This window comes from Moschus berezovskii, chromosome 10, assembly GCF_049115385.1.
Source record: "Moschus berezovskii isolate FMDL1 chromosome 10, NW_MosBer_1.0, whole genome shotgun sequence".
In the NCBI taxonomy this organism is placed as follows: Eukaryota; Metazoa; Chordata; class Mammalia; order Artiodactyla; family Moschidae; genus Moschus; species Moschus berezovskii.
The window spans coordinates 95,472,124-95,487,083 of NC_142469.1; the positions used below are offsets into that span (position 1 = coordinate 95,472,124).

Consider the following 14,960-nt stretch of genomic DNA (forward strand, 5'->3'; position numbering starts at 1 on the left):
AATGGAGAATATCATGAGGAATTAGGGCAACAGTATTCTTGATCTCTAAAGTAGAGTGGGAAGACTCCTCCAGTATCACGCCTGTTCTCGATTATTGATAATGCATATCTTTATGCAAATCATTTTATAGGATTAAAAAATACCACCCCCCCCCCACACACACACAGATGGCTGCTTCTCTCTGCCAGGGGACTTGTGAGACATGAAATTAATTACCTCACAACTCTGGCTCAGTAACTGCCTTGTACCGAGTACCCACTCTCATGGCTATTATCATTATTTCCCACAATAATCCTGCAAAAGGTAGTTACCTAATAACCCCCTTTTTATCATGAAAACTCATTTTCTCTTGGTGTTCCCAGCTACTCAGAAGCACAGCTGTGGAGTCATTTATAAGGACCTCTTCCTCTCATAAAGGATGCTGACACTGGTTTTGTGGCGCTTACAATTTCACACGCCGGCTCAGATGTAAAAGGGACCAGGGAACATCAGTATCCAGGCCTGTATGCTCCTGTACCGGCCTTTGCTTCTCTGAGTTTTAAACCCAGTTACACATCTCCTGGAGGCTTTTGTGGTTGATGAGCATTAGAACGAGGGGAGTTGGTTCGGTAAGATATAAGGGATGGATTTAGAATGTGGAGAATTCCTGGAGAAATTCCAGGACAATGCTGCAAATAGTGGGGGAAAGTTAACCAGTTCCAGATGTCACAGCAAGCAGTCCTGAAGTGCTCGGGGACTGCACAGAGCTGGTTATACTAAACCAAAAAAAAAATTTTGATGTTATAACTGTATTCGAGATGCACGTTTCCTCTGACAAACACAGTTAAGTTTGGATAAAAACATTAACATTTTGTAATCTATAATATGACATATTCCTTAAAAGTTTTTTTTTTCTTTTAAACCTCTGAAGTAAAAGAAAATGTCATATTTTCTTCACTTAATCATTGAGTATTTGGAAGAGTAAGGAAAGAAAGTTGACCCTGCAGATTTTGGACTCACAACTGGTTCTTGCATTTTGTGGAAATTGGGGTAGGAGGTGTCTGTGTGGGGATTAGGTTAGGGCACTGAATCTATAAACCTTTTGGGATCAGGGACCTTTGAATCTTGGGAGGTGGGATTATATTTTCACAAGAAAAATTCATATTTGCTCATACTCATCATAGACCTCTTGTGAATGATTTTATAAATTGGGATTGACTGGATATTTATCAGCAGATAAACACAGTTTGGTAGAACATGACACCAAAATAAGAAAAGCTTTGACAAGTCTCTGCCAAAATTGAATTTCTATCCAGGAAATGCTTTCAAATTTGGGTTTCTTTTGACATTGCTAAAGATACAACTGTTCATATATTTTCAAGTTAATTTCACTTCACTCATGTTCAGTCGCCTTTTTTCTTAAGCCTTGGAAGGGTTTGTTAAACTGTTCAAAATATTAAGCAACTCAGATTATTATTGTGACAGATTTGAAGGATTGTCCTGTAAAGTAGTAACTGAGGCTAGTTTATACGTCTAACAATTAAAATGTAGTGGCAGAAGGATGTACTGCCAGGTCTCACTTTTCTTCTCCATTTCACTTTCCACACTGTTTTCTTTAAGGAGATCTTTCATTCGTCTTAGAAAAACATAGCAACAAACAATACGCTTACTCAGTCTTTGTTCTGACAAGACAACTTCAGAAACTGTACTATCACTGCACCTGGGACCTCCCTTTATCCTTCCTGCTTCTATGAAGCTATACATTCACCCTAAGGAAGCTTCTTCTAGGTCATATGCAGAGGTGTCCCAGACAGTAAAGAATCTGCCTGCAATGCAGAATACCCAGGTTCGATCCCTGGGTTGGGAAGATCCCCTGGAGAAGGAGATGGCAACCCACTCGAGTATTCTTGCCTGGAGAATCCCATGGACAGAGGAGCCTAGTGAGCTACATACAGTCTAGGGGGTTGCAAATAGTCAGACATGATTGAATGACTAACACTTTCAAGGGAGTTAAAGCACTTTCTACATCATTTTTTAAATCATCTTTTTCTTTTCCAAGTAATGTTTCCAGCATATTGACACTGTCTCATGAAGGCATATGACTAGAATCTTCTCCCAGAAAAGAAGAATAGAAATATTTTATTTTTATGCTGATGTTTACTTAAGAAGCAAGACTTGTATGATGTTGCTTCCCCAAATGACTTTAGTGGAAAAACATGTTGACACACACCGTGTACCTGGTAAGACTGTGTGTGTTTAGCGTGCTGCTGATCAGTGTGGACCGCTGCGAAGACTGTGTCTCTCCTCATCCTTTGAAGTGACTGGGGTGGGACCCCTGATGAGTTGGACTGCATGAAGATGAAAGTATCTCCCAGTCCTGCCTGCCAGAGCTCTTCCCCATTGACACTTGGACCAACTCCTTTCCCTAACCTTTTGACCATCTTTGATGCGCAGTGAGAATGTGGAGTTTCTAGATGAACCATAGCATCACCGAATATGTGAGCACCTTGTCTGGGCTTTATGGACTTTGAAGAGACTTGCAGTATTAATAGCAGCATTCTGCAAAATGGCTGGATAATTCAGTATTCTGCAGGAGGGACAGTTATGCGTTGTATCAGAAAGGCTCAGCCTAAAACCAGTTATCCTGTGGAAGGACTTTTTGGGTGCCAAGAAAGTACATTTCCAAATCAATGGTGCTTGGATAATCGAGCTTTTTTGATTTTCCTCTTCCTATCCCATTGGACAAATTTAAAGGCAGACTGTAATTCCATAGGGAGCTGATGTCAAATTAGAGGAGGGGAGGACTTCCCTGGTGGTCTAGTGGTTAAGGATCTGCCTGCCAATGCAGGGGAAATGGCTTTGATCCCTGATCCAGAAAGATCCCGTGTGCTGTGGCGCAGCTAAGCCCCAGTGCCACAACCACTGAAGCCCAAGCACCTACAGCCGGGGCTCTGCAACCAGAGAAAGCCAGTGCCCAGCAAGGAAGACCCAGTGCAACCAAAAAACAAATTCAAAAAAATTAGAGCAGAGGAGATTTTGAAGTCATTTAACAGTGAACTCCGGGAGTTGGTGATGGACAGGGAGGCCTGGCGTGCTGTGATTCGTGGGGTTGCGGAGAGTTGGACACATCTGAGCGACTGAACTGAACTGAACAGTGAATATATTAATGGGGGGAGAAAAGAACTGTGTTAATGAAATGCTCGTTAGTGTGGTTGTGAGTGAATTCTGCCATCTCTTTCCAAATAGGCGGACACTGGGTCTTTCCTGGGAGCTGCCACTGCCCCCCAACCCTGCCCCCATCACAGTCTGCCTCCTGTCCCTCACCAGCTTCCCTGACTCCCAAGAGCAAACCTGCTGGCTTGGTCCCTTCTCTCTGCCACCCCACATTTTTGGGCTATTCTTTTATGTGTATAACAGCTACCTGGTTTGCTGACCAAGCTATCTTTGAACTCACCCAGAACCTGCACGCAGACTAGAAGTGTTTCTCATAGAAACACCTTTGAGGAACTTTCTGCTAACCACGAACTGGGCGTGACGTCTGACAGTCTCCCAACCTCCACCTTTAGCCTGAACCTGGGAAATGTGAGGTGATGCTGCTGGATACTGTGTAGATTTGGGGGCTGGGAAAGCAGGGAGGGTGAGGAAGGGAGGTCCACACAGAAATAAAGGCTCGGTCACCTATGATCCTTCATTTGGTCCAAAGTGGGTAGAAAGATCTAGATCTTTTCATGGTGCAGATAAAAAGAACAGGTAGAGAGCTAACTCAGAATGCCCATTTTCCCCCTCGAAGGCCTTGTGTCGGGAGTCAGAGAGATAAAAACAGGTGCGATGTGGCATTCGACTTCGCCGAACTTTAAAGAGCAGCTGAACTTGATGTATTGATGGTTTCCATAGCATCTTGTGGTCCTGAAGGTCTAGGAGTGTCTCAAGGCTACCGGTTCTGGAGAGCTGAAGGCTGCTCATGACTGCCCTCTTCTGTTCAAAAGCTCCTTCTTGGGTTTGGACAATGATTTTATACATGTGAGTGCAATAAGGAAAAATGGAACCAACAGAAATTGTCTAAAAACAAGGAGACATAAAAATAAATTATGCCACCACTTGAAGACTATTAAATAATTTATCCAGAAGAAGATACAGATATTAATAGCGATTATCACTGGACATTCCCTCATGGCTCAGATAATGAGCCCCCATTCCCTGGTGGTAAAAAATCTGCCTGCAGTGTGGGAGACCGGGGTTCAATCCCTGGTCAGGAAGATCCCCTGGAGAAGGGAATGGCAACCCACTCCAGTATTCTCACCTGGAGAATTCCATGGACTCAGGAGCGTGGCCAGGCTTCAGTCTGTGGTGTTGCAAAGAGTCGGACATGACTGAGCGACTAACACTTTCAACACTTAACTGCTGGACATCTTCTTTATGGATGTTATTCCCAATTTTCTGTATTTTTAAATCTTCAACAATTTATATAGATGGCTGTTGGAATTGGTAAAAAGTAATTAAAACTTGTGAGGAAAACAGTAAAGCAAAAAAAAAGCAATTCTAATGGCTTTTGTTTTATTCTTATTAGAGACAACCAACTGATGTTTTACCCTCCTAACAAGCCTTTTCAGGGAGTAGTTCAGGGCACCCATGTTATAGGTGAGGACACTGAGAACAGAAACTTCAAGAATTGTGCCCGAGGACCCCGTGCAGCTGAAATGGAAACACCCGTCTGTCTCCAGAACTTCTGGTCTTTGATCCTTTCTACCTGAATTCTGTCTCTTCTTTGAGAGGTGGGAGAAGAATTTGGCTGTTACTTAATCATTGATAAAAATCTGTATTATGGTATGTCGTGCCGGGACTGTGAATCATTACCCTCTACATTTTTGTTGTTTTATTTTTATTAGTCATCTGCACTCGTTTATTCTTCTGAGTGTTTAAAACAACTTAGAGAAAGTAACAAAATTAAAAATAGTTCAGGGCACATCATGTGCCTTTTACCTAAATTCACCTCTTAACACTTTGTCTCATTTACGTCATTATTTACTCTCTTCGTCTATGTTGGAAAACAAAATGAAGAAAAAATAGCATACAGCGGCTTCCCTGGCTCAGTGGTAAAGAATCCACCTGCCAAAGCAGGAGACACAAGTTCGATCCTTGATCCGGGAGGATCTCACATGCCTTGGAGCAACTCAGGCTGCAACCCATAACTGTTGAGCCTGTGCTCTAGAGCCTGGGAGCCACAACTCCTGAAGTTTGCACGCCCTAGAGCCTGTGCTCCGTGATAGGAGAAGCCACCACAAAGAAAAGCCTTCACAGCAACTAGAGAGAGGTTTTCCCAGCAATGAAGACCCAGCAACCTCCCCCCCGCCAAAAAAAAAAAAACCCAGCATACAAGGACTTCCCTGGTATTCCAGTGGTTAAGACTCCGAGCTCCCAATGCAGGTGGCCTGGGTTCAATCCCTAGTCAGGGAACTAGATCCCACACACCACAACTAAGGACCCCACACGCTGCAACCGAGACCCAGAGTAGAAAATATAAATCTTTTTTAGAAGCAGCATCCAGGTTCCTGTTATGTCCTCCGTAGGTAGGAGATGTGAAGCTTTCTGGACCATTTGAGAGTAAGTTACACACGTCATGCTTCTTCACTCCTAAATGCTTCAGTGCATCTTTCCTAAGAATAGAGGTATTTCCTGTAGTAACCATAATACCGTGATCAATGTCAGATATTTGCGTTGTCACAAGACTTTTTTTTTATATAGTCTGCCATTCTTTTCCAATCTGTCATAGCTGTCATTTAATAACGTCCCCTTTAGCATGCTCCTCTTGCAGTACAGGATCCAGCCTCAGGTGTTGTGTCATAGTCTCTTTAGCCTCTTTTAATCTGGAGCCTCTGTGTAGCCTTTGTCTTTTGGATACTGACATGTTCAAAGCATGTAGTTCTCCTCCCGTTTCTGCCACCCTCGTTTTGTGTTTGTTTTCTGTTCATTGAATTTAGGTTGTGCATCCTTCGCCAAAGGTGACATTGTGTTGCCCTCAGGGTATTGTTCACAGTGTCCACCTGTCCCTCATAGGTTGATGTTGCTGCTGTTGCTGCTAAGTCACTTCAGTCGTGTCCGACTCTGTGCGACCCCATAGACGGCAGCCCACCAGGCTCCCCCGTCCCTGGGATTCTCCAGGCAAGAACACTGGAGTGGGTTGCCATTTCCTTCTCCAACGCGTGCAAGTGAAAAGTGAAAGTGAAGTCGCTCAGTCGTGTCTGACTCGTAGCGACCCCATGGATGGACTGCAGGCCACCAGTCTCCTCTGTCCATGGGATTTTCTAGGCAAGAGTACTGGAGTGGCTTGCCATTGCCTTCTCCGAGGTTGATGTTAAGTTGTCCAATTTCTCCACCCTTTCAACTATTAGGCATGTAAATATCCTGCCTAACTCTCCCCACCGCCCCTCTCCATTAGCACCCACTGAGTCTTCCTTTATCCGGTCTTTCCCTTGACAAAGTGACAAATGATGATCAGGTGATCTGTAAATTGTTTTTTTTTATTGAAGTAGAGTTGATGTACAAGATGACATAAGTTACAGGTGTACTCAGGTGATCTTTTGAACCATTATCTGGGTTAGAAGAGTAGTCAGTAGGATATATATGTTCTTCCTTTTTTTAAACCATGACTGTAACCATGAAAAGAACTGCTTATTATTCTGAAATAGAATTTGAACTGCTGTCCACATCAGACATACAGCAGTTTCTTTAGATGTTGGCATGTCTAAATACTTTTTCTTATCATAAGTGGCATTTATAAATTATAACACTTATAATGACATATGGAGAATAAGAATTTTAATGCTTTGAAAGTTCACGGGGTTTATTTTTCTTTTAAAAAGGCTAAATAAATAAATAAAAAACAAACTCTGGGGACGTCCCTAGTGGTCCAGTGGCTCAGACTCCATGTTCCCAATGCAGGGGACCCAGGTTTGATCCTTGGTCAGGGAACTCGATCCCACATGCTGAAAATGAGTTTTCAGGCGAAAACTAAAAAGAAAAAAATAATAAAGACAAACTTTATTATTTTGTAAATAATATTAAATAATAATAATATTTTATATTATTGTTGTAATATATACAATAATATTATAAAAATAATAATAATTTCTTAGAGCAGTCTTAGGTTCACAGCAGCGATGAGTGTACAGAGGGTAACTGTACACTCCTTATCCCCCACCCAAGCATAGCTTCTCCCCTTATCAACGTCCCTCACCAGAGTGGGACATTTGTTACCATCCTCAGCCTACTTGGCATCATCACCACCCAGAGACCTTCGTTTACATTAGGGTCCTCTCTCGGTGTGTACATTCTGTGGGTTTGAACAATGTGATGAAGTGCATCTTCCACTGGAGTATCATGCAGAATAGTTTCACTGTCCTAAGAAAGTCCTCTGTGCTCTGCCTGTTCATCCCTCCCTCCTCCCCACCTCTGGCAGCACTGATCTTTTTATTGTCTCCACAAATTGGCCTCTCGCAGAATGTCATCCAGTTGGAGTTGTACAGTGTGTAGCCTTTTCAGATTGGCTTCTTTCACTTAGTCATATGCACTTATTAAGGTTCCTCCATGTCTTCATTTGCTAGCTCATTGTTAATGCTGCATAGTGTTTTATTGCCTGGATATGCTAGCTTATTTATCCATGTACTTAATGAAGAACATCTTGGCTGCTTCTGGGTTTTTGCAGTTAGGAATAAAGCTGCTAGAAACGCCCACCAGCAGGTTCTTGTATGAACACGGTTGCAACTCATACCAAATGTGGGTATGAGTACATACCAAGGATATTTGGGTAAAATCCAAAAAGCAGGATTGCTGGATCAAATGGTAAGAGCATGTTTAATTTTGCAAGACGCTGCCCGCTGTCTTCCAAAGTGGCTGTACCATTTTGCATTTCCCACAACCATTTTTGAAGTCAGTTTATTCCCCCGTAAACCAGTTGGTCTTTTCCAATGAGTCAGCTCTTCATATCAGGCGACCAAAGCATGGGGAAGATGGAGGGCAGGAGGAGAAGCGGGGAGCAGAGGATGAGATGGTTAGATAGCATCACCAACTCAGTGGACATAAATTTGAGCAAACTCCGGGAGATAGCAAAGGACAAGGAAGCCTGGCGTGCTACAGTCCGTGAGGTCACCGAGTTGGACACAACTTAGCCACTGAACAAACAAAACCAGTTGGAGGGACCAGGTGACCTCTACCTTTCAGCTCTAAGGCTTTATGATTGGAAATGATAGCTTGGTAATGGGAACCTGTGAGAGGTCCTCACTTTTGATTTTAATACTCAGGAAATTAAAGTGCTTACCACCAAAGCAGAGACATTACTTTGCCGACAAAGGCCCGTCTTGTCAAGGCTATGGTTTTTCCAGTAGTCATGTATGGATATGAGAGTTGGACTATAAAGAAAGCTGAGCGCAGAGGAATTGATGCTTTTGAACTGTGGTATTGGAGAAGACTCTTGAGAGACCCTTGACTGCAAGGAGATCCAGCCAGTCCATTCTAAAGGAGATCAGTCCTGGGTGTTCATTGGAAGGACTAATACTGCAGCTGAAACTCCAATCCTTTGGCCAATGATGCGAAGAGGTGACTCATTTGAAAAGACCCTGATGCTGGAAAAGATTGGGGTCAGGAGGAGAAGGGGACGGCAGAGGATGAGATGGTTAGATGGCATCACCGATTCAATGGACGTGAGTTTGGGTAAACTCCGGGAGTTGGTGATGGACAGGGAGGCCTGGCATGCTGTGGTCCGTGGGGTCGTAGAGTCGGACACGACTGAGCGACTGAACTGAACCACCAAACCAACCCATGCAGGGATGCCTGCCACGCCCTGGGCCTCTGTTAGGCAGTGTGGGTTTTGTATCAACTACTGGAAGGCATGTAGTGTGGATAAGAGAGGGGGGTGGTTCAGGAATGCAGCGGCAGTGCGGTTTGGGCGCCTCTGGCCGGGGAGATCTGGCGGGTTTTCGGTGTGTGTGCTTGAGTTTGTTTTGACTGTGCTTGAATTGGAGGCGGGACCCCCGGTGTGGGTGATGGTCAGGGTCCCTCGCAGGCTGGCGAGGAGGCCGCGCCCTCTGTGACGCGCGAGGCGGCCCCCAGGGGCGTCCTCGTGAGCGGCGCGGCCCGGGGTGGGCTGCAGCCTCCATCCAGCGATGGGGCAGCCGTGGGCAGACGGCTGGGCCTCCGGGGCCTCTGTCGGGCTGCCCCTGCCGGCCAGCGGCGCGCGCCATGCCCTGGTGGAGCAGCCTCTGCTGTGAGTAGCGCGCGCCCCGCGCCCCCGGTGGCGGTTCGCCCGGCGTCCAGCAGGCAGGATCGCGTGGAGCGCCCCGTGACGTGTCGGTTAGAGGGGTGTGTGGGTTTCCATCCTTCAGGATCTCTTTGCTTCGATCAAACCGCTGACCCAGGAGCGCGCAGTGGTGGTGGTGGAGGAGGTGGTGTTAGGAAGGGACACCCCAGGATGCCTGCATGCCCAGGGCTACAGAACCATCTTCTCGGCTCCACTGGGTTTACTGAGTCCTCCAAGGGGCAGGGCGTCCCCTGGGGCCTGTGGAACAGGCGCCCAAACCCTCCGCTTGCACAGCCAGCATCTAGGAGAGTGAAAACCGCAGCGTGGGGGAGGCCCCAGGCTGCAGGTTGCTTCTTGCCAGAAAGGGGCACCTCCGGGAACACAAAGACATAGAAGAAATGGTGGTCAAGGTTGGGATAAAGATTGTGCGGCGTGGGGTCCCCTGGGAAGGTCTTTGTCTGGGAGGTGGGCGGGAGGCGAGGTAGAAAACGATACAGGCCTCCTCTCCAAAAAAGTCACAAGTTGCCCCCACTGGAGAGCCCAGAGGCAGCTGAGCGGACCTCGGGGTGCTGAACAGGATGAAAGGGGCCTTGCCACTTGAGCTGTGGCACCTGAGTGATGGCCAAGAAATACCAAAGGAGCTTGTGAAAATGGATCTAGGTTTCACTCCCAGTTGAGTGGGAAGCCACGTGGTCGCACGTGGTTTGAGTCTGGTTCCAGACCTCTGAATCCAAGCCTGAGATCAAAGTTGGCTTATTTCTTACTGGAATATAGTTGATTTACAATGTTGTGTTAGTTTCAGGTGTACAGCAAAGCAAATCAGTTGTACATTCATGTATCCAATAAAACTTTAAGTTGGCTTATGTGTTAGAACCTAATTGAAGCAGACGTGGCTGGCAGGCTAGGTAGTTTAGATTATCCTATAGGTCCTGGAATCCCTAGGGAATTTTGAAACCTTACCTTCCTGATGTGATCAAAGGGGGTTAGTTTAGGGAATGGGGCCTCTCTGTAAGGACTGTACAGGTCCAGCTGGGGCGGAAGGCAAGTGGAGTTGGGTTTGTCCAGCCTTGTGCAGAAAGCACAGAGGTACCATCTGGGTCTGCAGGGGCCCTGCCCCATCTGGAAGATTGTTCTGACAATAGTAGTTCCTAGGATCACTTAGGTCAAAAGAGACTGCAGACCAATTAGGATTTTTAAAAATTTCCTGTGATCCTAAATACTCTTCTTTTTTAATGGGTTTAGGCATATATCACTCTAACAAGAACATGTGAATATTGCTAGGCTATAGCAGAACCTTCAATAGCGATTTTGTTCTGCCAGTTGGCCGCTGTTCTTCTTTGCCTCCCCAAGTTTTGACTGTAAACATTCCAGTCATCCCAGAGTTTTATAAGTGTTTCGGATTGAAATGCAGATTAGAAGCATGGAGTGGGGCAGTAGGGCAGAAATGATGTGTATAACACCTGCTGTCTCTCACTTTGTTAGCAGTGTCTCTGCATTTTTTAATGGTTTCTGGAGAGGTTAGTTTATAAATAATTTTACCTCACTCTTGCTGGCAGGAAGGTTATATGTGCATGCATTGCTAGTAAAATTATAGTAGAAGAGTTTATTATTGGGGTTTCACTTTTTCCTCCAGTATATTTTCAGTGATACCATCCACCTTTTAAAAAAAGAAGGTCATATCTCTTGTGTTGCATTCAAAGCGTTTTCAGAAAGTTCTCTTGTGAGTATGCTTTTATAATTGGGAAAATTTTTATGGTAGTTCATGGAAATCCACTTAACTTCAAGAATTTTTAGACTTAAGAGCTGGTTTATAATAGGAGCAAATGAAAACTTAGAGCACTTTTCTTATTTCAGAAAATTATACATACTTTTAAAAAATTAATGGGGAGAGAGTGTTCCTAGAAGATTCTGACTTAAAAGAATGTCAGGGTTGGGTTTGCTGGACAGTCTGTCACATATGTCTGGATTTTTCTCTCTCTTGGGTATTTGCCTCCATGTTTAATGTGGGCTGTAATTTTTCCTTTCTTGTTTATAAAATCTAAAGTTGGTTACCAATGTGTATTTCCAAGTGGTTTTTTATCACCCAGGGAGCTTTTCCCCAAAATTTATTTATGAAAAAATTTTAAGGTATTATAATTAACATTTACCATTTTGTCTAATAATATAGTTCTCCAACTATCCATCCCTCCATCCATTCATGAATCCATCCTTTTAAAAAATTATTTATTTATTGGATCTTCTTTGATGCATGGGCTTTTCTCTAGTTGCAGCAAGTGGGGGCTACTCTCTAGTTGCGGTGCATGGGCTTCTCATTGTGGTGGCTTTTGTCATGGAGTATGGGCTCCAGGGCACACAGGCTTCAGTCGTTGAGGTTCCAGGGCTCCACAGTGGCAGCTCCCGGGCTCTAGAGCACAGACTCAATAGTTGAGGCACACGGGCTTGGTTGCTCCGTGGCCTGTGGGCTGTTCCCGAACCAGGGATCAAACCTGTGTCTCCTGCACTGGCAGGCAGATTCTTTACCCCTGAGCCCCAGGGAAACCCACATCTTACTTCTTTTTTATGCATTTCAAAGTAAGTTGCAGGTATCAGTATGCTTCACTCCTGAACACTTCAAGCATGCATGTCTTTAATTAGAGTTCAGGATTTGTTTCTTGAAGTGATTCTTTTTCTTTTTAAGAGAAAGAAAAGAAAAGTACCCTTTAAGAAGAGCACTTGAAATTAATCAAATTCATTTGTCTTCCTAAAATGTCTATCTAAAATGTTCGGTTTGGTGGGTTCCCTGGTAGCCTAGAAGTTGGGATCCAGGCTTTCATTGCCTTGGCCTGGGTTCAGTACCTTGTTGGGGAACTGAGATCCTGCCTGCGTGGTGCAGCAAAAATAATTAAATAGTTAAGATGTTCAGTTCGGTTTTATTTTTGTTTTTTTTTTTTTAATGCTTCTTTAGATTCTGACTGATATCAATGAGAAAAAAGTGGGAATTGCCTGATTCTCAAAACTCTTAGAGACACCCTGTCGGGTGGCTGTCACTGTCACAAAGCCCCACCCACCCGTTGGGCGTGGTTAGGGCTAGAGCACCTCCTCCTATCTCTCCTTCCTCTCAGCAGAAGCAGCAGCCCTGATGATCAGGGGTTTTATCTGCGACTAACCAAAAAACCTGGTCATGTTAGAAAAGAAAAAGCAAGGGGAAAAGAACCTAAGGGTAAGGTGTGTGTGGGCGTGTGTGCTTAGTCACAAAGTTGTGTCCTCCTACTCTTTGCAACCCTGTGGACTGTAGCCCACCAAGCTCCTCCGTCCATGAGATTTTCCAGGCAAAAGTACTGGAGTGGGTTGCCACTTCCTTCTCCAGGGGATCTTCCCAACCCAGGGATTGAACCTAGGTCTCCCGCACTGCAGGCAAATTCTTTACCAGCTGAGTTACCCGGAAAGCCCCTAGGGTATAGCACATATAGCACAGTATAAAGCATGTTCAAACAGGACTCTGGTCTTGGGTGATTCCTTAGGACAATTTTTCACTGAACTTTCTAGGCTTCACTTTCAAAATCAAACCAAATAAACACTCCGATGGAAATTTGTAGACATAGGTTAGTAATATTTCACGTAAACAATAAAATTATTTTCATGGAAAAATAAGTTGATGTAAATTGGATGATGGATTTGGAGATGCAAATAATTTCTGTATTTCCAAAGAATTTTTGTATTTCAAATACTTATTGCTATGTTCCAAGCACTGGTATCTAAACTGGTTAAATATATTGTTACAACATTATTGGGACCTTTTTGTGTGTCAATTTTAATTGATATTTTTATTTATTACAGAAAGCAATCAGTTCAGTTCAGTTGCTCAGCTGTGTCTAACTCTTTGTGACCCCATGGACCAAAGCATGCCGTCTCCCAGAGCTTGCTCAAACTCATGTCCATTGAGTCAGTGATGCCATCCAACCATCTCATCCTCTGTCATCCCCTTCTCCTCCTGCCCTCAATCTTTCCCAGCATCAGGGTCTTTTCCAGTGAGTCAGTTCTTCACATCAGGTGGCCAAAGTATTAGAGCTTCAGCTTCAGCATGAGTCCTTCCAATGAATATTCAGGATGGATTTCCTTTAGGATGGACCGGTTGGATCTCCCTGCAGTCCAAGGGACTGTCAAGAGTCTTCTCCAACACCACAGTTAAAAGCATCAATTCTTCAGCGCTCATCTTTCTTTATAGTCCAATTCTCACATCCATACGTGACTCCTGGAAAAACCACAGCTTTGACTAGATGGACCTTTGTTGGCAAAGTAATGTCTCTGCTTCTTAATATGCTGTCTAGGTTGGTCATAGCTTTTCTTCCAAGGAGCAAGCATCTTTTAATTTCATGGCTGCAGTCACCATCTTCAGTGATTTTGGAGGCCTCCCCCCCAAAAATAAAATAATATTAAGTAGAAAAGCAAACAACAGCAATACTAATTAGAAAATTTTTTAAATTTGGACAAGTAAAACTAAAGTATATTACATGTTGATCCTCCTGAAGTCATATGTGAACAGTGTGTGTGTGGGGGAGAGAGAGACAGAGTTTTTAAACCAAAGTGAGGTCATAGTATGTAGACTGTTTGGTAGCATGCTTTTCTTTTTCAGTCAGAATTTCTACCCTTTCATTTCAGTTCATTTTGGTAAAAATGCATTGCCTGTAATCTCAAAGCATTCTCCCAATAAGATCGAGAAGTGTCACTGAGCTGACTTGCTCTAACAAATATCCAACTGAGGTCCACACCTGGCATCTCTGGTTGTTAGGTTTCTTAATTTTTTAGATTTAGCACATCCCACCCTTTATTAAGGGCTTCCCTGGTGGCTCAGAGGTTAAAGCGTCTGCCTCCAATGCAGGAGACCCGGGTTCAATCCCTGGGTCGGGAAGATCCCCTGGAGAAGGAAATGGTAACCCACTCCAGTATTCTTGCCTGGAGAATCCCATGGACAGAGAAGCCTGGTAGGCTACAGTCCATGAGGTCGCAAAGAGTCAGACACGACTGAGCGACTTCACTTCACCCTTTATTAAATCACATTGACTAGCTTCTTTAACCACCAACAAGTTTTAGAATATAAACCAATTCAAAAAGTAGAATAAGCACCCCTATACACATGACCTAAGTCACCATTCACTGATGTTTTATCTCATGCTCTTTCCTCTTCTCTCTCTTCTCCCTACCCCCTCATTCTCTCTCCTTAGTATATTTGAAAGTTATTTGTAGACATGTGTTTGTATTTATGCTTGATTTTTGTCTTTTGCGGCATTGATATTTCAGTCCGGGCTAGTTATTTTATAGAATGTTCTTCACTGTAGGCTGTTGTCTATTTTTACATGAGTTTCTTCTGTTAAACATTTTTGTCAGGAGTACTATGTAGGAGATTTACTGGCCTTCTCAGTGCTTCACATCAGGAAGCATGACAACAGTTTTATCCTGTTATTGGGGATGTTAATTCTGATGGCTTGGTTATGGCAGTGCCTGGAAGATTTCTCCATTGTAAAGGAAGTTGTTTCTTTTGAAATGAAGTTACCTGTGTTGATACTCTAAAACTGTAGGTGTGCTGACAACCTTTCACCCAAAAGTTTTAGCATCTTTAGATCCTTGACTGAATGAGTTATTAGAATAGTGTTAGTAAAAGTGATTTTTTTTTCCTAAGTCTGTTGACAAACAGCCAACTGGGCATTCCCAA

The 14,960-nt window shown here is 44.0% G+C and overlaps 1 protein-coding gene across 2 annotated transcripts in view; it reads left to right on the plus strand.

Annotated features, from left to right (window-relative positions):
* AKAP12 (A-kinase anchoring protein 12) overlaps nucleotides 1–14,960 on the plus strand; it is a 109,997-nt gene that overhangs the window by 87,517 nt on the left and 7,520 nt on the right. The window lies entirely within an intron of this gene.